Source organism: Hypanus sabinus, chromosome 12 (assembly GCF_030144855.1).
Source record: "Hypanus sabinus isolate sHypSab1 chromosome 12, sHypSab1.hap1, whole genome shotgun sequence".
Taxonomy (NCBI): domain Eukaryota; kingdom Metazoa; phylum Chordata; class Chondrichthyes; order Myliobatiformes; family Dasyatidae; genus Hypanus; species Hypanus sabinus.
Genome location: NC_082717.1, coordinates 52942075 through 52967532, shown reverse-complemented (window position 1 = coordinate 52967532; position 25458 = coordinate 52942075). Strand labels below are relative to the sequence as shown.

Sequence of the window (25458 nt, the reverse complement as noted above, 5' to 3'; positions counted from 1 at the left end):
ACCAAGGAGCTTGTATCGACTTCAAGAGAAAACTCAAGGTCTGTGAGCCAGTGCTCATCAGGGGATCAAAGGAGAAAAGGATCAGCAACTTTACGTTCCTCAGTTTATCATTTCAGAGGACCTGTTGTGGGCCCAGCACGCAAGTTCAGTTATGAAGACAGTATGGCAGTGCCTCTATTGCCTTTGAAGTTTGTAAAGATTTGGCATGACATCTAAAATTTTGACAAACTTCTAGAGATGTGGAGGAGCGTACATGGTGCATCTTGGCCTTGTATGGAAACACCAATGCCTTTGAATGGAAAATGCCACAAAAAGTAATGGATAAGGCCCAGTCCATCACCACAAAGCTCTTTCCACCATTGAGCACATCTATATGGAAAGCAACATCCATCGTCAGGGATCGTCACCCCCCAGATCATGTTCTCTTCTTGCTGCTGTCATCAGGAAGAAGGTAAAAGATGCCTCAGGACTCATACTATCAGGTTTAGGAAGCTATTAACCCTCAACTATCAGGCTCTTGAATTAGTTGGAATAACGTCATTCAACTTCACTTGCCCTATCACTGAACTCTTCCTATAACCTATGGACTTGCTTTCAATGACTCTTCATCTCATGTTCTGGATATTTAATGTTTATTTATTTATTATTATTTTTGTTTCTATTTCTATTTTGTTTTTGCACAGTTTGTTGACTTTGCTCATTGGTTGTTGTCCATCCCTTTGGGCACAGTCTTTCATTGATTCTATATTGGTTGTTATATTTACTGTGTATGCTTGCAAGAACATGAATTTCAGGGTTGTATATGGTGATATATATATATATATTTGATAATAAACTTACTTTTATTTTAAATTAGGAAAATCAAACAATGGTATGATTATCAAGGCTAAACTAGCTTTTCCTCCATTTTCTTCAAGGGTTTTACTGAAAACAGTATTTAGTAAATTAAAATATCTTTATTGAATAATTTTATCCACATACTTAAGGTCACTTTTTAAATTTAACCGCACAGGAGAATCTGACCTTTCATTGTAATGAAAATGACTTTCTGAATCTGGAGTTGTTTCATTAAAATTATTACATGATCTTTTTGATAAAATTGACTTCTGCAAATACAGTAACTAATTTGCAGTGTCCTCAAGTTCAGGGACAATTTAAACTGTATCTCACCTATTACGATATTGGGATTAATTTTAGTATGAAGTGCACAATCAATTCATTTCTTTCAAAAGAAATGGTAGTATGTGTAACATCATTCCTATTTTAATCTTAACAAGATATTTTATAAAATTTTATGCCTTCATTGCCATAATGCATAAAGAGGACCTTTGATTGACCAGTGAACTGTCTAAACTCTCCAGACTCCTGGAATTGGAGCATGCTCTTTCTCGCTGCAGTCCAACTCCCAGGTGATTGGAGAAGCCTACTATCACAATTGGTCCTCTCTGATTTCAAATGGTGGACTTTTTCCTCAAAGTAGTCATATTCTCATGTTCTTCATGGAGATCAGTGATCAGTGGTGTTCTGCAGGGATCTGTTCTGGGACCCCTCCTCTTTGTGATTTTTTAAAATATAAATGACCTGGATGAAGAAGTAGAAGGATGGGTTACTAAGTTTGCTGATGGCACAAAGGCAGGGGGTGTCGTGGATATTCTGCAGGGTTATCAAAGGTTACAACAGGACATCGATAGGATGCAGAACTGGGCTGAGAAGTGGCAGATGGAGTTCAATCCAGATAAGTGTGAGGTGGTTCATTTTGGTAGGTCCAATTTGAAGACAAAATATAATATAAATGGTAAGACTCTTGACAGTGTGGAGGATCTGCGAGATATTGGGGTCCGTGTCCACGGGCACTCAAAGCTGCTGTGCAGGTTGACAGCATTGTTAAGAAGGCATGTGGTGTGTTGGCATTGATCGACCACGTGACTGAGTTCAAGGGCCTTGAGGTAATGTTATAGCTATACAAGACCTTGGTCAGACCCCACTTGGAGTACTGTGTTCAGTTCTGGTCACCTGACTATAGGAAGGATGTGGATACTATAGAAAGGGTGCAGAGGAGATTTACAAGAATGTTGCCTGGATTGGAGGGTGTACCTTATGAGAATAGGTTGACTGTGCGTGACAGAAGATGAGAGGTGACCTGATCGAGGTGTATAAGATGAGGAGCATTGATTGTGTGGATAGCCAGAGGCTTTTTCCTAGGGCTGAAATGGCTAACACAAGGGGCATAGTTTTAAAGTGTTTGGAAATAGATACCAAGGGGATGTCAGGGGCAAGTTGTTTTGTTTGTCTTTTTTTTTTAAAAACACACGCAGAGAATAGTGGGTGTGTAGAATGCCCTGCTGGCAGTGGTGATGGAAGTGGATACAATAGGTTCTTTTAAGACCCTCTTAGGCAGGTACATGGAGCTTAGAAAAATAGAGGGCTATGTGCAAGGGAAATTCTAGGCCGTCGCTAGAGTAGGTTACATGGTCAGCACAACATTGTGGGCCGAAGGGTCTGTAATGTGCTGTAAATTTCAATGTTCTATCGTCCTTATAACCCATACAGCTATCAAAACTGTCACGTGTGTAAATCAGGCCCTTCAGCCCATCTAGTCCATGCTGATCTGATTTTCTCTCTAGTCCCATCTACCTGCACCCACACTATATCCTTCCAAACTTCCCAAAGAATGTACCTACCCAAATTTACCTTAAATGTTACAACTGAACCTACTTCTACTACTCCTACTGCATCTAACATTCCACACTCACACCACCCACTGTGTGAAGAAGTTTCCCCTTAAATATTTCACCTTTCAGTCAAATCCTATTATCTGTATTTCCAGTCTCACACCACTTGAGGGGAAAACTCCATATACATTCACTGCCTCTATAAGGTCTCACCTTATTCTCCTATCTTCCAGTTAATAAAGTCTTAACCTATTCAACCTTCCCCTATAGCTCAGGTCTTCGAGTCCAGGCAACATTCTTGTAGATTTTGTTTACACACTTTCAAGCTTATTGATCTCTTTCCTACAATTAATGACCAGAACTACACATAATACCCCAAATTTGGCCTCAGTAACCTCTTGTACAACTTCAACATAGCATCCTAACTCCTATACTCAATTCCCTGATTAATGAAGGGCAATGTGCAAAATCTGTTTTACAACCCTATCTTCACATGAGCTGGCTCTTTCCAGGACTTCCAATTGTATTCCCAGATCCCTTTGTTCTATGGCATACTTCAGAGGCCTGCAAGTCTTCACTGTGCAAGTCTTACCTTTTTTATAGTCCTTTCAATTTGCAAACCTCATACTTAGCGACATTATATTCAACCTGCCATTTTCAGTCCATTTTCCCATTGAATGTTTGAGAATGTCTTTCACATTCAGAAAGATTAAAAGTTTTTTAATCTAAAAATTAGGACAGAAATAAAATACTCAAGTTACTTAAATCAATTTTTAAAAAACTAAAAGGAAATTAATTTGTACTTGCTGCTCTCCTGGTGGAAATGAATGGGCTTGTTACAGGAGCAGGCAGTTTCCCCTTGGAAACCTGAGGAAATATGCACAGTTCTGTTAACTTCATGAGAATGTCTTCACCTGCATCCAAGACTGCTACTTAAGTAAGAGGCAATGGAAACAACCTGACATTGAAGCTTTTAACTGGATGACTGAGGCCAGAGTGTATAGTTTTAGCACAGATTTATTGAATAGAGACTGTTTTCTGCCTGAATCTAGTTGACAGAAAAGGCTTGGATTGGAGCATATTCAGAAACTTAAATTCATCTTGCTTTCTTGATGCTTGGAAGCTTTACAATTAACATACGGTTCAGAAGCTATTAAAACCAGCAATTAAATGGTGAATCAACCATTAACTCCCCCCTTTGTAGACACTCAAGTGATATTTAGCAGTAAGTGCATTATTATTAGCTCTGATGGAGAGTGTAAGGATTGGCAATATTCACTTAATTGAAGGGGCCTTGTAAATCAGTGTGATTATACTGAGGAAATGAAGAAATATTATTAAACCCTTAAATTTTGCACGCAGTCATTAGCCCTACTTGTTTTAATGGGGTGGAAATCTGTCGTCCACCTTGGCATAAAGATGAGTGCATTCAGGCCTCTCTCCAGCAAAACAAGCTTCCCAGCAGTGCTGGTGTCAGCCAGCTGTCAATCAGCTAATTTCAGTGCAATTATATGGCAACAATCTGTCAATGATCTGTGTGCTTCAAAGAATATGCAGTAAGGATATTCGACTGAAGAAAAGTGTCTAACTTATCAGAGATAAAAACTGTCAATTAACCTACCTTCATGTATGTAGATTTTACATTTCAAAATATGGTACAGTGTCTTTATTTACTGTAATTACATACCGATGGACTTGGGATCTTAGTTTAGGTACAATAAAGTTGGCAGCATGGTCTAAAGTGATGCTTTCAGCTTCATAATGTATTGGAAAAGAAATATTTTAGAGTGGAGGAGCAATACCTTTAAGAGCATGAAAGTAGAAGCACAGAAATAGTGGACTGAATTTTGCCAAATGCAGCTTGCCAATAGCAGCTCTTGCTTACAAGATGCATTGGTTTCTTGTTTATGCACTCCTTAGCAAGAAAGTGGGCTCTGCTGCAAATTCAGATTCAATATTTTGAAACCCTTCTTGGCTGCAGGACCTTGGGTTCTCCGTTACCTGGGTGGGCCAGAACAGTCTTCATCTGTCACATGTCTAAGAGGAAAAAAATTCAACACTTCTCAATGTCCCTGATAAATTAAAAAATAAATAAACAATCCAAATAGTTATAAATGATTAAATATGCAAATTTGTAATATATAATATGCTTTGTTTTTCTATATCTCAATTGTAAAATCTTTAAATAAACATATCCCCTAGTTAATAAAAATAAAGGAAGCTGCATTAAAAATAAAGAATGTTGGAAATGCCCAGCAGCTCAGAGGGTGCTTGAAGAAAGAGAAGTGGATTTCATGTTTCAGGTTGAATACTGTCCATCAGATCTATGCCAAGTTAGAAATAAGACATTGATCTTTAAGATAGGAAGTGAAGAAGGGAAGGAGAGGTGAGAACATGGATAAATTTGCAAGTACCTTGAAGGTTTAGGTTGAAATATATCATGACCTTGTTTCATACTGAGGTTGTCTTAAGATGGTAGAGATTGACAAATATGGAGATATTGAGTTCTAATATGCTCTCTCTCTTGTGGAACCTCCTTTACATCTATAACAGGGCTGGAACCCTTAATATCAGTTATTACAGGAAGGGGTCAGCATAAGGGTACTATCAATGAATAGGATCTTGAAGTTAAAGGCAGTGGCACTTACTGTGATCATGCTTAGACATTTTCACAAAGATCACAATCCCTTATTATATCTGAACTACACTGGCATAAGTTATTGTGGGTTAACTATACAGTGCAAGTATAGCACTCTTGAAACCAGCCTAATTTCCAGGAAAATAGCAGCTTTCAAAAACAAGAAATCCAAATGCAATGCTATTCTACCTTTACTTCTGGATATTATTAACTAACTCTAGTTAATTAATTTCCAAACAGTCTATACTTCGAGATTCCAAGACTATTGCATTTAATTATAGAAAAACATTTTGTTTAATTACTTTAATCTTGCTTTGTTCTCTACTTTGACATACCATGAGGCAAGAACAGATAGAAGTTTATAAAACCAAGAGAGGTATAAGTAGGGTAGCCTGTCACAATATTTCTCCCAGAGTAGAAATGTCAAATTCTAGAGGACATGCATTTAAGGTGAAAGGAGGAAAGTTTAAGAGAGATGGGGGGGGAATGGAGGGAATTATTTATTAAACACTGTGGTGAACTACATATACCTGTCTGGACACGCCCCTCTGCTGACTGCTCCTGTGGCTCCTCCCACAGACCCCTGTATAAAGGCGATTGGAGGCACTGCTCCTCCCTCAGTCTCCAGGATGTTGTGTGGTGATCTTTGGCTGCTAATTGTGGTCTCTTGCAGTTAATAAAAGCCTATCGTTTGCCTCCCATCTCCGAGAGTTATTGATGGTGCATCAAACACAAGAATGGAACTGACTGCTGGGGTGGTGGTGGTGGTGGAAGCAGGTAGGATAATGGTATATGAGAGGCTTTAAGATAACCACCAGATTACAGAGAGATATGGATCGCATGCAGGCATTTGGTTATGTCTTTATTTGTTATGGATTCCAACAGAATAACAAATTAGTTCTAGTCTGCTGGGATTTATGTTCAATGGCTTTAAAATGTTTTGTTTCATTTTGTACTTTTATATTTTGGATAAACAAATTAGTGAGGCCAGGATTTCTCTCAATTGTGTTAATCAGTCCCTTGTTTTATGTCTTGATCTTGAATACATGCTCTGAGATGCAAATGATATAGAATCCTGATTCTAAACAAAATTCTGGAAGCACTGAGTAAGTTCCAAAGTATCTCTGGAACAAGGAACAATAGTTAATGTTCTGGTTGATGATCCTTCATCCGAACTAGTAAAGAATAAAAGTCTAATGTGTTTTAAGTGGCTGGTTACTCTTTTACAGAGCCTGTCTAAACTGTTGATGAATTCTAACACTGCTTTTATTGCAAATATTGCTTTGACTATGGATAAAAGAAAATCAAATTTTGCAAACAACAATTCAGATTCTGACAATGGGTCTTAATACATTAAACATGAACCCTTGTCTCTCTTTCTACAGATGCTGTCAGACCTGCTGACTATTTCTTGCATTTTCTTCTTTTATTTCAGGCATCCACTATATTTTTGATTTTGTACAATCAATTTAATTGTTTGCATAGTATTGCTGAATAACATAATTTCAAGGTCTCGTGATTATCTGAAGGGAGAACAGAAATGTTTTGTATGTGCATATTATTGTCTCACCATGAATGTTTGTCAAACATATTTATTCAAGCCTTGAGGTGAATGAATACAGTAGCTGAAAATGTTAACTAACTATCTGTAACTTGGATTTAACAACTATCCTCCTGACTGCCACGGCATATGAAACCGGGGATCATCCATTGCCTTATCTCTGCTCTCTGCACTATTAATGCCTGTGAAAGAGTTTGCATGCCTGTGACTGTGAGTAGGTGGGCGCTGGTACACGTTTGTTGATTGATGTATTCATTACTACGACAGCATAGTTTTTTCTGGATTATGTTATTACTGTTTCAGCTACAGTAGGCTGTATTTTCTGAGTGATTTTAATCCAATTATAATCCAATCCTGAAGAATTTCCAAGGGGGAGTATGTGTTTTTGATAGGCACCATATATCCTTTTTAATGAAAACATAACTACTATGGTGATGTGCCTGTTTGAAATACTACATTGGGAATATCAAATCCCAGTTCTTTTACATGTCCATGATTTGCCAATTTACACAATGGAAATGCACAAACATGACACGGGGACATCCTGAAACTGTGAAGTATGAGTTGTTCGTAAATTATCTATGTATGCATTGGAAAATTTCCAAGATTTTGTGAAGCACTTGACTGGAGGTTAGACAAGGCAAGTGAAAGCTTTGCTTTCTATACTTTCTGAAATGAATGGATTATACAGTTACTATCCAGACATCACTTCTGAAATGCTTGTTAGAATCCATTTTCTTGGCAGTGACAGTAAATTAGTCAATGCCAAGGAAATACAAATATCAGCTAAAGTGAGGAAAAATTCAATGACTGAGAGCTTGACACAAATTGTATTTAAGTGCTCAATTTCATTTTTATTTCTATTTCTTTGCTTTGTTAACCATTGAACATAGTCTCAGAAATTACCTCTTACAAGTGGCATGGCTTCACTCTCAGATGAGCTCAATGCCTTTTATGCTTAGTTTGACTGTCGCAACATGGAGGCAATTAAACCTCAAGGAGGTGATCTTGGGCTTCTGTGGGCCATTGGGTGAGACACTTGAATGGGAATATGGAGGGAACTGCATTTTCTTTTTGTCCCCGATGAACTCATTTTGCTAGATGTTGGAAACCAGATTAAAAATTGAAAGGGTTCTTGCTAATTTACGTGTTTTTTCATTCTTGTGCCTACAATTGTTTCTGACAATTTCTGAGTTTAAAATTGTCCCCAATGTCTTTTTGGATGTATCACTAGGTATATCCAGATTCTTTTTAGTTCCTTCATTTAGAGATAAAATAAAAAAACATCATAAACAGCACATTTTCACAGTTACCTAATTACAGTATAAAACCATATTTCAGATGAGATACAAAATAACTTTCAAGCTGAGTTATATTTTTATACTTTGTCTTAAAATCAAATGGAAAGTAATATGAACATTTCTAGCCAAGTACAGTATTATAATCATAGAACACAAATGGAACCTATTTTACAAATGCTAGCATTTTGAAAGGGCTATCAAATTTATTCCACTTCCTTTTCTTTCTCGAACAATTTGCAGATTCTTCCTTTCAAAGGATTCAAAGTACACTTACTATCAAACTATGTATGCAGTATACGACCCTGAGATTTATCTTTCCCACAGTCAGCCACAAAACAAAGACGACCAGGGAATCTGTTCAAAGAAAGAACATCCTCCCCACATGCAAAAAAAAAATACAAATTGCGCAAGTGGCAACAAGAATGTCAACCCCCAATGTCACTCCCCTGCCCCCCATATATAATTCAATTCAAATCTGCTGGAAAATCAGAAATGAAGCCTTTTCAGGAACACGAGAGATTCTGCAGATGACAGAAATCCAGGGTAACACATACAAAGAGCTTGAGGAACTCAGCATGTCAGGCAGCATCTATGGAAAGAATAAACAGTCATATTTCAGGCTGAGACTCTTTATCAGAAAGTCCATTCCACTGCAGTAACAACTCGCTATGCAAAAAAATTCTCAATTTCTCTTTTTTTTTTGGTCAATTTGCGTGAGTGGAAGTTCTTTGTAAGTAGGATCAGTTTCATTATTCTATCAAATGCCCTTATGATTTGGAAAACCATTACATTTACCTTTAACCTTTCTGTTGTGCATGTAATATTTCAGTAATATTTGACTAATATTGTAAATCATTTGTTTAAGCATTCTTTGTTTACATATTGCATTGAGGGTTTTATGTAAAAGTACATAAATGGCATGTGTCATTACACCTCTACATCATACATGCACACCTCGCATTCCCAGCTCATTTGTTTTCCTATCAATTAGTCTTCATGTTTTGGAGTTAGAAAACATAACACTGCTGATGAGAAAGTTTTAAACGAACCTGAAACAACTACCTATCTGTTGAAGCTCAGATGTTTGAGTTTTTTTTTAAAAAAGCATTGCTAGATATTCAAGTTTAAAATAAGGCAGAAAATGAAACTATTCATGGGTTCGTAAACAGTGAGTATCAGGTTATAACAATCATAAATTAAAAAAAGGAGAAATGACTGGCTACATTGGAGAGATACACATTTAATTGCACAAAAATCAACTGGGTTTTTGTATACTAAGCAAATTGAGCAGTATTTTGAAGCAAATGAAATAGCCGATGGGAAGTGAGTGCCAGTTTTGCTGAGTGCATTGGGTTTAAAGGCATACAGTTTACTTAGAAGTTAGACTTCTCCAACCGAACCAGCTAAAATGAGCTTTGCTGATATCATGAAAGTTATGTAGAAACTTTTTGAACCAGAACCATTGTTGACTGAAGAATGATTTAGGTTTCATAAATGGAATCAAAAGGAAAGGGATTCCATATCACTGTATGTAGCTGAATTCAAGAAGTTATCTGAGGATTGTCAGTTTGCTAATGGACTTAATGATACACTGGGAGATCCTTCTGTTTAGTTTGTGGAATCTTATGAGAAGCATTCATAAACAGCTCCTAACTCAAGCACAACTTACACTTGGACGTGCAGTTGAAGTAGCTGCATCAATGGAAACAGCAGACAGAGATGCAATTGAGTTGCAGTAAGGAATGGAAGTGAGCATGAACAAAAAATGGCAGCATCTAAACAGAAAACTGCCTGGCTGAACAAATTATGTTACCGTTGTGGCAGGAGCTCACATATACCAGACCAATGCAGCTTTAAAGGTGAAACTGGTAGAAAATGCAACAAAATGGGGCACATACAAGCAGCATGTCAGGCAGACAAAAATAAATGGACTGCACAGCAAATAGAAAAAAAGAATAGGTCAAGTTGCAGTTTCAAAAACAGCACTAATCTGCATGCTGTTAATGAAAAATATGATAATGATGAGAGTGACACTGGACAAAGTAGCCTTGAGATTCCTAATGTGAAAACTAACCAGAGACAATCAATATGGCTTACACCAGAAATGAACGGCAAATTAATTAAAATGGAATTTGACATTGAATTGGCAGTTACAGTCATTCCACAATATGAGTTTGAACAGCATTTCAAGAATCTGATCTGAAGCCTGCAGATATCCAAATGAGAACTTATATTGGAGAAAAGATAATTTCTGGGGGAATGACTTTTGTAAAAGTGAAATACAACAACCAACAAGCCACATTGATCTTTTACATGGTAAAAACAGAAGAACCAACATTGTGGGAGTATGATTGGCTAAGACAACTACAATTTGATAGGTGATCTATTCACAATTTGCATGGTGCGTCCGCTGCAAAAGAGTCAACTGAAAACAAATATTAAGTAAGGTACTAGATGATGCCACAGCAGTGTTCAAGGATGGCACTGAAAAACTCAAAGGTTTCGAGGGTAAAATAGCGTTAAATGTAAATGCCACTTAAGTTATGCAAAGCACATCTAGTTCCTTACACTATATATGATAAAGTAGTTTGAATGCTTGGAGGCTGAAGGCCTTCCAGGTTCTGTGGGGCCCATGGGCAATGCCAGTGGTCCCAGAAGCCTAGAAGAATGGGTCTGTCGGGATCTGTGGCGATTTTAAGTTCACCATCAACCCAGTACTGAAAGTAGATCAATACTCTCTGCAAGGGTAACTTAGTAAACCTTTCTGGAGGGAAACCCTTCAGCAAAGTGGACTTGATTGAGGCTCACTTACAGATGGAGATGGAAGAAGAGTCCAAAGTGTTTCTCAATATGAACACGCACAAAGGGCTTTATCGTTTTAATAGGCTTACTTTTGGAGTAGCATTGACACCTGTACTCTGGCAGAAAGCTATAGACCAGGTGCTGCAAGACTATCCAGGCAACTGGATGACATCATTGTTATCTGTGAGGATGACAAGGAACATCTCCAAAATCTTGACAGTTTAAAAAGTTTGGAAGGTTTTGGGCTCAAAGCACAATGCAACTAGTGTGAATCCTTTAAATCAAGCATCACTTACTGTGGTCACGCTATGGATGCACAAGATTTACACAAGTGTGCTGAGAAATTTACAACAATGCTGGGTACCCAAGGCCAAATGATGTGTCACACTTGTGAGGATTCATCAATTACTATAACAGGTTCCTGCCAAACCTGGCTACTGTGCTCCACCCTTGAAGTTGTTACTATAGATCAGGCAGAAATGGCAATGGGCAAAGTAGTATGAGGTGGCTTTCCAAAGGGCAAAGGAAGTGGTGACTTCAGACACTGTACTCACTCATTATGATCCAGGTTGTCCAGTGAAGCTTGCCTGTGATACCTCCCCTTATAATATAGGTGCAGTCATGTCATGTTATGAGTGATGGAACTGAACACCCCATTGTGTTTGTATCGCATTCACTTAGCACTGCAGAGAAAAATTACACAGATTGACAGAAAGGTCTTGAGTCTGATTTGAGGGGTAAAACATTTCAAACAGTACATGTGTGTGAAAGAATTTGCCCTCATTACTGATCATCAACCGCTTGTGTCCATTGTCAACCCACAGAAGGGTGTTCCACTAACAGAGGTAGTACAAATGCAGCGGTGGTCTTTGTTTCTTGGAGGACACAGTGACCAGATTGAATTCAAGAGAACAACTAATCATGGAAATGCTGATGGATTGTCCTGTTTACCTTTGGGGAAAAAATTTACAAAAGAACACACTCCTTTTGATGTATTCTCCCTAATGCAAATTGAAAGTCTCTATTATGGCAGAGATGATCAAAAGAGAAAACAGAAAAGAACTCACTGTCTTAGGTCTACCCATCCACCCAAAATGTCTGGAATGTGCTGCAGAAATCCCATTCCCCCATTTTTACCAGTGTCGGGATGAACTTGCCCTTGATTCCTGTTGCCTTATGTGGGGATTGAGAGCTGTCATACCATCCAAGCTGAGAGCTACATGCCAGTCATCTAGGCATGGTCAAAATAAAAGGATTGGCTTGAAACTTGGTCTGATAGGCTGGCATAGATGAACATCTTGATCAGATCGCCATACACTACTCGGGATGTCCAGAAGATGCCTAGAGCAGTACCCCTCTGTCTCTGAGAATGCCCCACATTGCCCTGGCAGAGGATTCATGTGGATTTTGCTGTACCATTCATGGGCACAAATTTCTTGGTAGTAGAAGATGCAGCTATAAAGTGGCCAAAAGTGTTCCCAGTAGCCTCTGCTACAGCCTCGCTCACTGTTGATGTGAGAGAACATGTTGTCAGTGACAATGGATCATAGTTTGTTGCAGAACAGTTTCAGTCATTCCTGAAAATGAATGAAATAAGTCATATTACATCAGCACTGTACCACCCAGCTACAACTGGCCTGGCAGAAAGGTTTGTCCAGAGTCTTTAAAAAATGCAATGCAAGCAATGTCAGCAGAACACACTACACAGACACTGAATCAGAAGCTCACCAATTTCCTCCTTGCATATTGTGATGCAGCACACTCCACAACCAACAAGTCACCAGTTATGCTGCTTCTGGGTCGTCCCTTGCATTCACGCTTTGACCTTCTCAAACCCAATCTCCGAAAGAGTATGCAGGAAAAGCAACTGAGACAAATAGAAGGCTCCTCAAATAAGGAGGTGTGTTTCTTTACTCCTGGACAAGCAGTCCTGGTGAGGGACTGCAGAGGTGATCAAAAGTGGGTTCTTGGAAAGATTAAGTATAGAGCTGAACCACTCTCCTACACAGTGTAGGTTGAGTCTGATATCAGCTGGAGATGACATATTGATCAGTTGAGGAGAGCAGAATCAATTGCTGGAGAAGAAAGGTGTCCAGAGCTATCAGAACCTCATCCTGCAGTCCCAGAGTCAAACCCTCCAATCTCCATGGAGGAGCCCCCAGAATGTGAGACTGTTTCACAGTACAAGTCTCACCTGAGAAGCAAAGTGATCCTCCTTGTCAGGAAAGACATTATCCCACAAGAGTAAGGAAGCTCCCACACCGATTAAATCCCAACCTATGGTTCGTGGACCCATTGGTTAGTGGTAAGGGTCCATAGCATAAAAATGGTTGGGACCCCTTGGATCTATGGATTAAATCTTTAGGATTCAATGAGACAATTTAACATTTACTATGCTGCGGATGTCTATATAGTTGTATTATATAATGTGTATATTGTGTATATATACACATTCTCTATATTGAGTTGGAGTTTATAGCTAAGCAGGGAGTAGTATTTAATATTTCAGTAGTATTTGAATAACATTGTGAGCATGTAGCTTGATTAAGTATTCTTTGTTTATGTAATATATTGTGGGTTAAATGTAAAAATACATTCCCGGCTCCTTTGTTTTCCTTTCAATTAGTTTTTATGTTTTGGAGTTACAAAACATAGCACTTTCCTGACCAAGAAGAGAGTATCAACTTTTTTGGTCTTTCTGCATATCTGAAGTTGCTCATTAATTTCATCATCTTCCACACCAGCCAATATTTGAAAGCAACACAATTTTCCAGAATGGCATTCTTTACAGCATCTTCTGAATAATTAATTATGCATTTGAATCTCTGATGATCTTGCCTATATGAAACAATGCTCTGCTTTATAGGCTGTTCTCTTTGGAAGCTTTTGGTTTGAGGATGCCAAACACAAACTGTGTGTGGGAAAAAATTCAGAAAGCTGCTGGAAATTGCAGATAAAAACAAAGGGCTGTAAACACTTGGCAGGTCTGGCAGCGTCTGTGGAAAGAGAAATACTTGGTATTTCAGGTTGAAGACCCTTCATCAGAACTGTGAAAAACAAATAAAACAACTAAAATGTCTTGTAAAGTGAAGAGGATGGAGAAGTGATGAACAAGACACAAATAAGATTTTTGATAGGTCAAGGCCAGGGTTACCATGGAGATAAACTCATCTAGTTGATGGGTTAATGGGAGAGGGAGGGAAAAAGGAAGAAAACAAACAAAAGGTACACAAGCAAAGAGAGTGAGAAAGTGAGAATACAATTAAAATTAATGGCTGCTCTGTTCATCTCCTGCCTCACCGAGCTTCCAATTCCCAGACATTTTAATTCTTCATCTTGCCAATGCAAATGTTATATATTCAGTGATATGGCCACTGCTTCTGTTTCACAAAGGAAATCCACAACTCTGAAATGTTATTATGCAGTGCAATTTTGCCATGAAAACCCTATAGTCCACGAGGTCACGAAGAGTCAGACTCGACTTAACAAATGAACAACAACAAATGTTTAAGGATATTACTGCAAAGAATATTTTTCCAAAAGCTGAATTCTCATTGTATTTGGGCGATGCATCAGATTCCTATATTGGATCTTCCATTCATATGGAAATACTAGGAGTCCTCAAGTGCACAAAGATGTCAAGCATTGTAACACTGTTTTGATGTTCCTTGTGCAAAGTTGTTCTCTGTATGCAAGGTTCGTATTCATCATTAACGGTGTTGACTTTCATACAAAAGCATAAAAACTTGAAGTGTCTGTCCCCTGCCCTCCCTCCCTTACGCTGGCTTCTTCTCCCTTCCTTTTCAGACCTGATGAAAGATCTCCGCCTGAAACATTGACTATTTATTCCCCTGCATAGATGCTGCCTGACTTGCTGAGTTCTTCCAGTATCGTGTTGCTCAAAACCAAAACTGAGCAGGAGCAAGTCACATGGTTTCCCAAGTCTGCTCACCATTCACAAAGAAAATCATGGCCCAGTTGATCTTGAGCCAAACTCCACCTTCCTTTCTCTTTGCCACAATTTTTGACTCTGCTTGACCCCGATTTCCAAAAATGTGCCTCTAAATCCTGAATATAATTAATGCCTCATCAACACCATCTCTCAGAAATGGGGACATAAAAATTCACAAACCGCTGTCTTCAGTGACTGACTACCATCTAGTTCCTGCAGTTCCTGCACTCTGGGAAATTGTCTTGCCTATACTATCACCACATTAATGTTGCAATAGATCACCTTTCATTATCATAAATCTCAGAGTAAAGGTCCCAAATGCTTAACTAAAAAGTTGAGACCTGCTTTGGTGTTAGTTAAAGGACCCGAGCAAGCTTACTGTTGAGGATCCAATGTTTTCAACTACCAGATGGATTCCTTGTTTGGATTCTTCCACATTACCAGAACAAAAAGGCACCTCTGATCTCCCTTATACTTCAAATTCAAAGGGATTCTTTTTTCCTCCACCCTCTAATCTGCTCCCAAATTCACCTCCACTCCAAGCTCCATTCTCTGTGAAAGAGGAAGAGTCATTTTCTTGAGTTCCCAAGTGCTACTTTACTTGTTGAGACATTGCTGCCCTGCAGCCTCACACAAAATTTTGCAATTGGATTGGAAGTTTGATGAAAGCTGAATTTGCCAAGAGCTGATTCACAGCTGAGAGATCAATTGCTTAAAAATCTATCTATCTTTGAAGCTTTACACTGCCTTATGCCAACTTCATAATGTTACCAACAACAGACTTTTACTCAACACTGAGATAAATTAAAGCCTGTTCTTGAAGAAAACTAAAGCAGTAGTCGAAATCAAATCATTGTCACCTCTCCACGCCATGCTGAATGTCTCATTGCCTTTGCATTCAGTACAATGCCAAAAGTAGTGTGAATCTGATCTACCTATGCAGGCCTTCTACCGACAGCCTTCCAAAAAGTACCAAGTGGACAGAGTCAAAAAAGAACAGGACATTCAACTGGAATCCTGGTCATAATTACTCCCATAAATATATCCTCACAAAACCTATTCCATCAATCCCCCAAATAGTAGACAGACAATGCTCTTCTTTTAGACAATCACCTGGGAGTCAGAGTGATTTGTTCCTGGTGATTGGTTCGGCCAGTCAGGAGGTGGGCAGGAGATGGTGGGGGCAGATACAATTTAAAAGGCTTTTGGACAAGTATTTGGATAGAACAATGTAGAGGGATATACACCTAATTCAGTTGTCATCGGTAGGTGTCTCAGCATGGATGAGGAGGGTTGGTCTCTGTGCTGTATGATTCCATTAGAGAGTGTTCGAGGGGATGCTTAGAAAGTAATTTGGGAAAGCAAAGAAACGTCATAAATTATCTTCTGCAGATAAGATACCTTAGTGGGTATAATTGGGATTAATCTCTATGCCATGGCTATAGGAGGCAGAAGAGGAGATTGCTGGGTCCCTGGTTGGGATAATTAAATCTGCACTGGCCATGGGTGAGGAGCCAGAAGACTGGAGGACATCAAAGGTAGTATCTCTGTTCTGGAAAGGCAGCATGTAATTATTACCAGTTAATCTAACATCGGCCGTTGGGAAACTGACGGAGAGCAATAATCTATGTTTGAGTAGATAGGGATAGAGAGAATGAGTAGGCAGATGGGATGAGCTTACATTGGCAACATGGTCAGCACAGAGATCATGGTCCAAATGGCCTGTTCCTATGTTTTACCTTTCTCAGTTCTACGTTAATTGTGATTGAAATGATACTGATCCATTTTAACATCCCATTGCAATGATACAGAATTTGAATGTGAGATTTCAAAAACAATTTAATTTGTGAACTTTTAGTATTTTATTTGGATCTAATATGGGCTGCAGTTCACTCCTTCTGTGATGTGTAAAATCAGTGTATGTTATGGCAATGAAGCATCAATAATCATTTGAAATCAGTGGAAACAATGACCTGGAAACAGCAATGTAATCTGTTATAGTGGAACATGATCAAGATCTTTAGAAACTGAGCTTTAAATTCTGGATAATAGAGTGGTTGAGTTGTAAAGTTCAGAGCTAATGAGAGATTTCCTCTATCCCTATGTTAATTGGTTGTCTAGTGGAAGATTTTGAGTTTCCTTGGGAAATTCCAAATTTTAGTTCTTGAAGGCCTTCAGATATACACACTGGGACTTGGCCCAAATCCCATAGAAGTCTTATGGCCACAAATCTATACTAGAGCACATTTTATCACAAGGATGATCTATTGGCTTCTCTAGATGAATGACAACAAGGCATGTGAACCAAATAAAAAAAAATCTCTTTGGATCTTGGGATGGATTGTACTCTAATTTGTAAATGTGGATTGGGTTTGGCCAGTAAGGAGAAATGGCAGCTCACTCTGACTATACAAAGCAAAAGATGAGTTTGGGTTCTCTGTCCATGTGTAACAGCTTGAAAATTCTGTCAACAGAAATGTAATCAGTGAAATATAACCTTTGGAATGTCCATGTCATTGGCTGCTTGTCTTATTTTAAAATATAGCAACAAGTTTACAAAGAGTGTTGCTGCAGGTTCAAATCATCACAGAATTATTTAAAATGAGGACCTTTAATTAAATTATTCAAATTGCATTTATCTTTTGCCATAATTAACTGCAGAGGATGCTGAGTGTCCACTTTACACTACACTGAATTCCAATTAAAAGTCAGCTTATCAATAATAATGTCACTCTATAAAATCTGTACATGAGGTAATTAGTGTAGCAATATTTCTTTACACCCTGTTTGTAGTTCTACATCATCTGCTTGAATGATTATAGACATTTAAATCTTGAATAATAAATACTAAGGCACATCTTATTAAAGACTGACAAAAACTATCAGTAGCTACCTTAATGTTTCTTCAAACAGTGGACTAGGAAAACAATATTGCATTTTTAAACTGATTGTTTTGACAATGTGAGAAATTGGACATTGCAATTGGTGCAGATGTTGGTATGGTGCTTTGGAACATCATTATTAAGACTAGTTTAATCTGTGTTGATGTGAATAGAATTAGATCCAAATAAAATCAGTATTGAATGTTCATAAACTTAATTATTTTTGGAATATAACACTGAAATTCTATATCATTACATGGTATATTAAGATAAATGAGTATAATTTCAGTCACAACGCACACTGTACAGAGAACAATACAACATAGGAACAGGCCTTTTGGCCTATCATATCTGTGTTGGCCATGATGTCAATGCAAACTAATCCTATCTGCCTGCAAATGTTCTATAGCCCTCTATCCTTCCCCTCAGAATATTTTCAATAATTTCTCAATAACTGATGATAATGACCTGTTTTATCCCTGATGCATTTCCTGAACAGGGGTACCACATTTGGGGTCTTCCAGTGTTCCGGAAGTCTTATCTGATTGGAAAGATGAGTCCTGATTTCTTTTTCAACAGTTCTGGTATGTTGTTTCAAAGACAATTTGAATACTTAAAATGAATGGCTTAGATTTGAAAAGTACTTTCCCAAGCTCATATAATGATGGTTTAAACAATGTCAGAACGTACTGCAGTAAAAATTATGGGATACATTTAGTTTCTATAAATGCCCAGGAAATGCAGCACAGTGATGACCTAGCAACTCAGTTCAATCCTGATTTCCTCGACTGTATATGTGAGTTTACAACTTCTCTCTGCAATCATATGAGATTCCACACAGTGCTCTGTTTTTCTCTCCCCCTTAAACATGTGCTGCAAGGTTAGTTTGGTACTGTAGGTCGGGAAAAAAAGATTCCAGTTGGAGTTGGAGTGCATGTGTGAGAGACAACTTGCAGGGATAGAGACAAATGAGGACGGGGGATGGGACTCATGGAATGTTCCTCAGGGAGTCAACATGGGCCCAGTATTGTTACAGGTAATTCATTTGAATTAGTGATACTTGAATGACTTGTGGGATTAGTCAGATCTTGCTTTCAATTCTCATTTTGTTTAATAAGTTGTGTTTTGCAAATTACAAACTTACAAATAGCTTAACACACCATTATGGATTAAACCCATAACAGAAAATTTTGAAATAAATTGGCTTAATCATAATTGATTATTCCAAAGTATATCAGATTTGCTTAGAGAATTACTATTTTCATTACTTACCAAAAAGTGACAATTTTCAATTGAATTCCATCATGTCTCCCAATCCAGAATAATTAAAGAGCCACAGCTACTATGTGGTACTAGTGGTGGTATAATGCTTTAATAATATCCCCCTCATGCACCTTGAGATAGTCTGTTGTGTTAGAGGCACTGAATAAATACAAATTTATCTGCTTTTTCTGCTGAACATTCAACCATGGTGACCTATAATATTGGCTTCTCCAACTATTTTACTCCCGGTAATGAAGAGGCCCACCATGGTGTCAGCTTGCAGAACTAATGTGAAATCACTTGAGGGAAAAGTTGAGAGAAACATTTTGCCACTCTCCTTCCAATGGACAATTGGGATTATGGTTGTCATGGACTCCAGAAAAAAATAATTGTATGATTGTGAAGCAAGAAAGACAGGAAATGGCCTTGAACTTTGAAGCTCTCCAGTTCAGGTTTGGGGAGTATATTTGAATGTGTACTGCACAGCAAATAGTCAGCAGAGGCTTTTAGCCTCTAGACATGACTCTTTTCATGGAGGCCAAATATCTTGCCTATTTAATTGAGCAAAGCACACAAAATGCTGGAGGAACTCAGCAGGCCAGGCAGCATCTCTGGAGGGAAATAAACAGTTGTGTCCCGATGAAGGGACTTGACCCAAAATTTGGGTCAAGTGATGAGTTCCTTCAGCATTCTGTGTGTTGCCTTTTTAATCGTCTCTTAAATTTAGAGATTGCATCTGAGTCCACTAACTCCTCCTGTGCCTGTTCAGGATATCAGTCACCCTCTGTACTAAAATAGAATGTTCTTTTCAAATCCCCTTTAAAACTCCTTTCTTTCTCTTTAAACAAATGCCTGCTTGTCTTGATATCCCTACCAGTAGAAAGAAGCCTGTGATTACCTACTATACTTATGGCTCTTATAATTTTATATAATTTAATCAAGCCACTCCTTAGCCTCCTTTGCTCCACAGAAAATAAACACAATCTTCACAGACTTTCCCCATAATGAAGGTCTTCCAATCTAGGCACCATCCTGGTGAATCTCTGCTCCAGCACAATAACATCCTTCCCATGATGTGGTGACCTGAACTATATATTGTACTCCAAGTGAAATCTAACTGGTGCTTTGTTAAGCTGCAAAACAATGTCCCAACACTATACTCTGTGACCTAATGTATTTAGGCAAACATGCCATATGCAATCTTCATCACTCTATCTACCTGTGCTTTTACTTTCAGGATATTATGTATTTGAAGAGGAAGGTTCCTCTTTTCATTGACTTTCCTTAGTGTTCTACCATTTACTGTATGTGTTCCACCCCTTTCCAGACTGCATCAACAAACACTTGCGGTGATTTATTTCCATTGCTGATGATCTGTTCAACCTTCCATCTGAACCGTAGTCTGCTGTAGCCATAGAAAAGCTTCCTCACTATTCACACCACCTATTTTCATGTCACCTACAAATTTTTAATTATACCTTTTTGGTTAAAATAACTCGGTGATTGGCAACTCCGATAGCATTTGTTGTGAAGGAATGGTAAGCAGGTTTTGAGCAATCTGATCAATGAGGAAGAAGGAACACTTGATACAGGATATTTTATTAGAGTATTAGTGATAAGAAAAACATATAGAGATATACAAAATACTAAATCTAAAACAATGTGCAAAGTAATTGATAAAAGAACATGTCCCATTCCCTTTAACTAAGTGATGCAAAGGATAAACAATAGAACGAGTCTATAGAACGAGAATGCAGAAGATTAGATACAGGAGTGATGGACGGTAGTATATTGCTGTGCACAGTAGATTTTTGATGAATGGCCTGAGAATACTAGAGGTTCTTGGCACTAGTTCCAATTCCAGTCCAATGCAGAAGTTGAATGAGTTTGCTCACTGTTCATAGTCCTCCACTAGTTCAAAGTGAATTTATTAACAAAGTACATACACAATATGTTACATTGCTTGTGTGTTGGTCTGGTTGGGTGCAGTCTTTCATTGATTCTATTGTGTTTCTTGCTGGCATTCAAAGTAAATACAAGAAACACAATAGAATCAATGAAAGACTGTACCCTACTGGATGGACAAGCAACCAATGTGCAAAAGTCATCAAACTGTGCATATATAAAAAGAAAGAAATAATAATAAAACTATATTAATAAGCAATAAATACAAGTCCTTGAAAGTGAGTCCATAAATTTTGGGAACAGTTCAGTCATGGAGGTGAGTGAAGCTGACTGGTTCATGGATTTCCTGTGTCCTCCTCCTAAAGTCCATAATCAGCTCTTTGGTTTTGCTGACATTGAGTGAGACGTTGTTGTTGTGACATCACCTAGCTAGATTTTCAGACTCTCTTCTCTTTGCAGATTTGTCACCACCTTTGACTCAGCTGATGCCAATGTTGTTGTCAGCACACTTAAATATGTCATTGGAGTTGTGCTTAGCCTAACAGTCATACATGTAAAGCGAGCAGAGCAGGGGGCTAAGCACACAGCTTTATGATGCACCTGTGCTGGTGGTGATTATGGGGGAGATGTTGTTGGCCCATCTGAATCTGTGTTAAATGGTTTCTGCATGTGAGGAAATTGAAGATCCAGTTGCACAAGGAGGCTTAGCTCTTGAAGCTTATTGATGAGCTTTGAGGAAACAATAGTATTGAATGCCAAGCGAAGTCAATAAAGGGCATCCTAATGTTTGCACCTTCACTGTCTGGGTATTCCAGGGTTGAGTGAAGAGCCAATGAAATGGCATCTGCTGTGGACCTGTTGTGACATTTGGTAAATTGGAGTAGATCCATGTTGCTTCTCAAGCAGGAGCTGATATATTTCATCAGCAAACTCAGAATCAGGTTTATTATCACTGGCACGTGACATGAAATTTGTTAATTTAGCAACAGCAGTTCAATGCAATACATAATCTAGCAGAGAGAGAGCAAAAAATAGATAAAATAAAACATAATAAATAAACAAGTAAATCAATTACGTATATTGAATAGATTATTAAAAGCGTGCAAAAACAGAAATACTGTATATTAAAAAAGTGAGGTAGTGTCCAAAGCTTCAAAGTCCATTCAGGAATCGGATGGCAGAAGGGAAGAAGCTGTTCCTGAATCGCTGAGTGTGTGCCTTCAGGCTTCTGTACCTCCTACCTGATGGTAACAGTGACGAAGGGGTATGCCCTGGGTGCTGGAGGTCTTTAATAACAAACGCTGCCTTTCTGAGACAGCGCTCCCTAAAGATGTCCTGGGTACTTTGTAGGTTAGTACCCTAGCTGGAGCTGACTAGATTTACAACCTACTGCAGCTTTCTGTCCTTTGGTGTGGGGTAGTGGGATGTGCCCCTGATATATTGGGAAGACTCCACTGCTCTCTGCAGCTTCTTGTCATACCATTTGAATTTCCATACCAGGGCAAAATGTGATCAGTCAGGTTACTTTCAAAAAATACATCTATAGAAGTTTGTTAGTATTCAATGAAAAGCCACACTTTCTTAACCACCCAAGAAAATAAAGAAGATGGTATGCTTTCCTTATGTTTGCATTTACGTGCTAGGCCCAGAACAGCTAATCTGTATGTCAGCATGTATCTTTATACTAAAGAATTTATTTCTTTTAAATAAGGATATCAAAATTGTACACATTACCTTAGATGCCTTCACACCTCCTCATTCATAGCAAGACTTCTCTTCCTTTTTGCATCATCTCCTTTGCAATAAAGTCAACACTTCACTTGCCTTCCTAAATACTTCATATATCCACATAAAAACTATTATGCTTCATGTACAACTATGAAGCTTAAGTTCTCTGTCCTGTAGCATTCTGTAAAATCTCAATTTAAACAATATTTTACTATCTCAAAAAGTAGATCCTTTCAAATTTTCCCATATCAAATGTTCAGCAATTTTCTTATTGACCTATATTACCTTACAAGCTCTCTGCATCCTGCCTCAACTAAGCTTCCAACCTATATTTGTATAATCAGTATATTTGGCTACAATGCACTTAGTCAATTCATCTACGTTATTAATATGCATTGCAAAGGATTGAGTTCCCAGCACAAATATTTATGTAATTCCAGTTTACCAGTCTGAAAATTACCCTTTTTATTGTGATTCTGTAGATTGTTTTTGTTAGTTTTTGGTACAACATTTTGTCCTCTATGGAATAAAGATTTGGTCAGTTGATTTCTGCATTGGCAGACTCAAAGCTTCCTAATATGGTAAGCTTCACCAGTGTAACACTTGCTTTTCCTAGCGGCTTAATATAGAAGGTGATAACCTCCCTGCCCGGCCAAACTTAGGAAATCTCACTTTGGGTGGATGCTGCATGATGTGCCCCCTGTTACAAATCAGTACCTCAAAATAACAAACTGTATACAATATGTGAGTAAGTGATTAAGCTTTATAACTCTTACTTTGACTATATGGTTAGTAGCGAAATAAAATATAAAAGAAAAGGTGCCAATAATCTTATTAAACAGTCATGTGCACACAAAGTTGGAGCTCACACAGTCCAGCAGTTCTTCTTCCACCATCGATCTCCTCCTTCAGATCCCTGCTCGGAGTCCTGTCCCCCCCCTCCAGTCGGACGGCCCACCGACTCGCTCAAGTCGTGTCTCCTCTCTTCATTCCCCTCCTGCCTTCTGGCAAAAGCCCGTGAAACCAGCAGCATTCAGACACAGGAAAGAATAATATTTTCTCCATTGGATAGTCACCCCAATCTCTAGTTATAACCCAAACATTGCTGTTACAGAGAAACCATTACCTCATCAGTTAACATTACAGAGAATCCATTACACCAATTATGAGGATACTTCGTAGGATACAAACACGTAAAAATAGCCTATACAGTGAAGCAAAGGATGGACTTCTCTCAGGGTAGAATTTGAAGAATCTCTGTGATGCAATTCCTCATCTTGCACAGCTACCAAATGAATGTCTCTTGAGACATTCAGAGCAAGTCTCAATGTCTGATGTGGCTAAATAGGTAAAAGATGATTGTTCTTATCTTGAACTCCCTTTCTAAACCCCGAATCTATGTCTATCATTGAAAAGCTCACAGGAATTTCACTCACAACTGGTTGCTGCTATTGAAACAACTACTGCGAGCACTAGTGGAGAAATATTTTGATGAAAGGAGTTTTGCAAATTCAGAAGATTCCAGCAACGAGAAGTATATTACTGATAACACATCTATATCTGTGAGGGAAGCATAACAGCATTTTAAACGCTCAGCTGAGCTTTTGGGCCTTTGTTGAATTTAAGGATTTTAAATCCTAAAGGGTAGAGTAGGAAATCTGAACAACACCAGTTGTGGTCAGCACTGATGGTAATTTGGGATAGAACTGTCCAAATATGATTAACTACATATAGCAAATGCATTTTTCCTTTATAAGGTTTTCAGATGTTTAAAGACAAGTGCTTCTGCTTGAATTTGGTTCAGTAATCTGGGGTTGATGTTTTTGAATTGAATTGATTTCATTTCTTACATCCTTCACCTACATGAGTAAAAATCTTGATGTTACATCTCCATCTGAATGTGCAATGTGCAAATTATAGTGATTTGTGATTAAAAAGTATGTAGAGTAAGATATGCAACAGCACAGTCAATATTGCTTAGAAATACAATTGAGTCGGTGTGAATTAGTCAGTCTGATGGCCTGGTGGAAGAAGCTGTCCTAGAGCCTGTTGGTCCTGGCTTTAATGGTGCAGTACTGTTTCCTGGATGGTAGCAGTTGGAACAGTTTGTGGTTGGGGTGACTCAGGTCCCCAATAATCCTCTGGGCTCTTTTTTGCACCTGTCACTGTAAATCTCCTGAATAGTGGGAAGTGCACATCCACAGATGTGCTGGCCTGACTGTACCACTCTCCAGAGTCCTGCATTTGAGGGAAGCACAGTTCCCATACCAGGCAGTGATGCAGCCAGTCAGGATGCTCTCAACTGTACCCCTGTAGAAAGTCCTTAGATAACTTGTGAGGTATATACAGTAAGTGTAGACTGTAAATGCATTGTCAACGAATTGCCTCTTTCAGATGCATGTGGGCTTCAAATCACTTTCTAGAGTACAAATCTTTATAACCCATTATAAATTTTGGCAATGGGCATGATTTTGGGTAAATATAAATGCATATGACATATGCATGCATGAAAATTCCTTTCATTTAATGCCTTTTAATTACAATTACATTTGGTGGTTGAAAATCACAGTTGCTGTTTATTCTACATTCATTTGATTTCCCTTCGAAAATTGAATTTTACCTATCCTGCTGGGCATTACAAATCTTGCTTTCAGTCTCCTTAGTTCATTAATAGGAATATAGCTGTGCAAAGACTTAGAATAAAAGGAACTAATAAAATTTACACAGAGAACCAAATGGAAATGCAATATTTTT

General features: G+C 38.3%; 1 long non-coding RNA gene across 1 annotated transcript; it reads right to left on the bottom strand.

Annotated features, from left to right (window-relative positions):
• Positions 1-359: 359 nt before the first annotated feature.
• LOC132402494 (uncharacterized) lies at positions 360-4491 on the bottom strand. The gene is made up of 3 exons (XR_009514928.1): positions 4475-4491; positions 3476-3539; positions 360-434 (listed from the first exon to the last, which is right to left on the bottom strand). It is a non-coding gene; the product is annotated as an uncharacterized LOC132402494 (long non-coding RNA).
• Positions 4492-25458: the final 20967 nt, after the last annotated feature.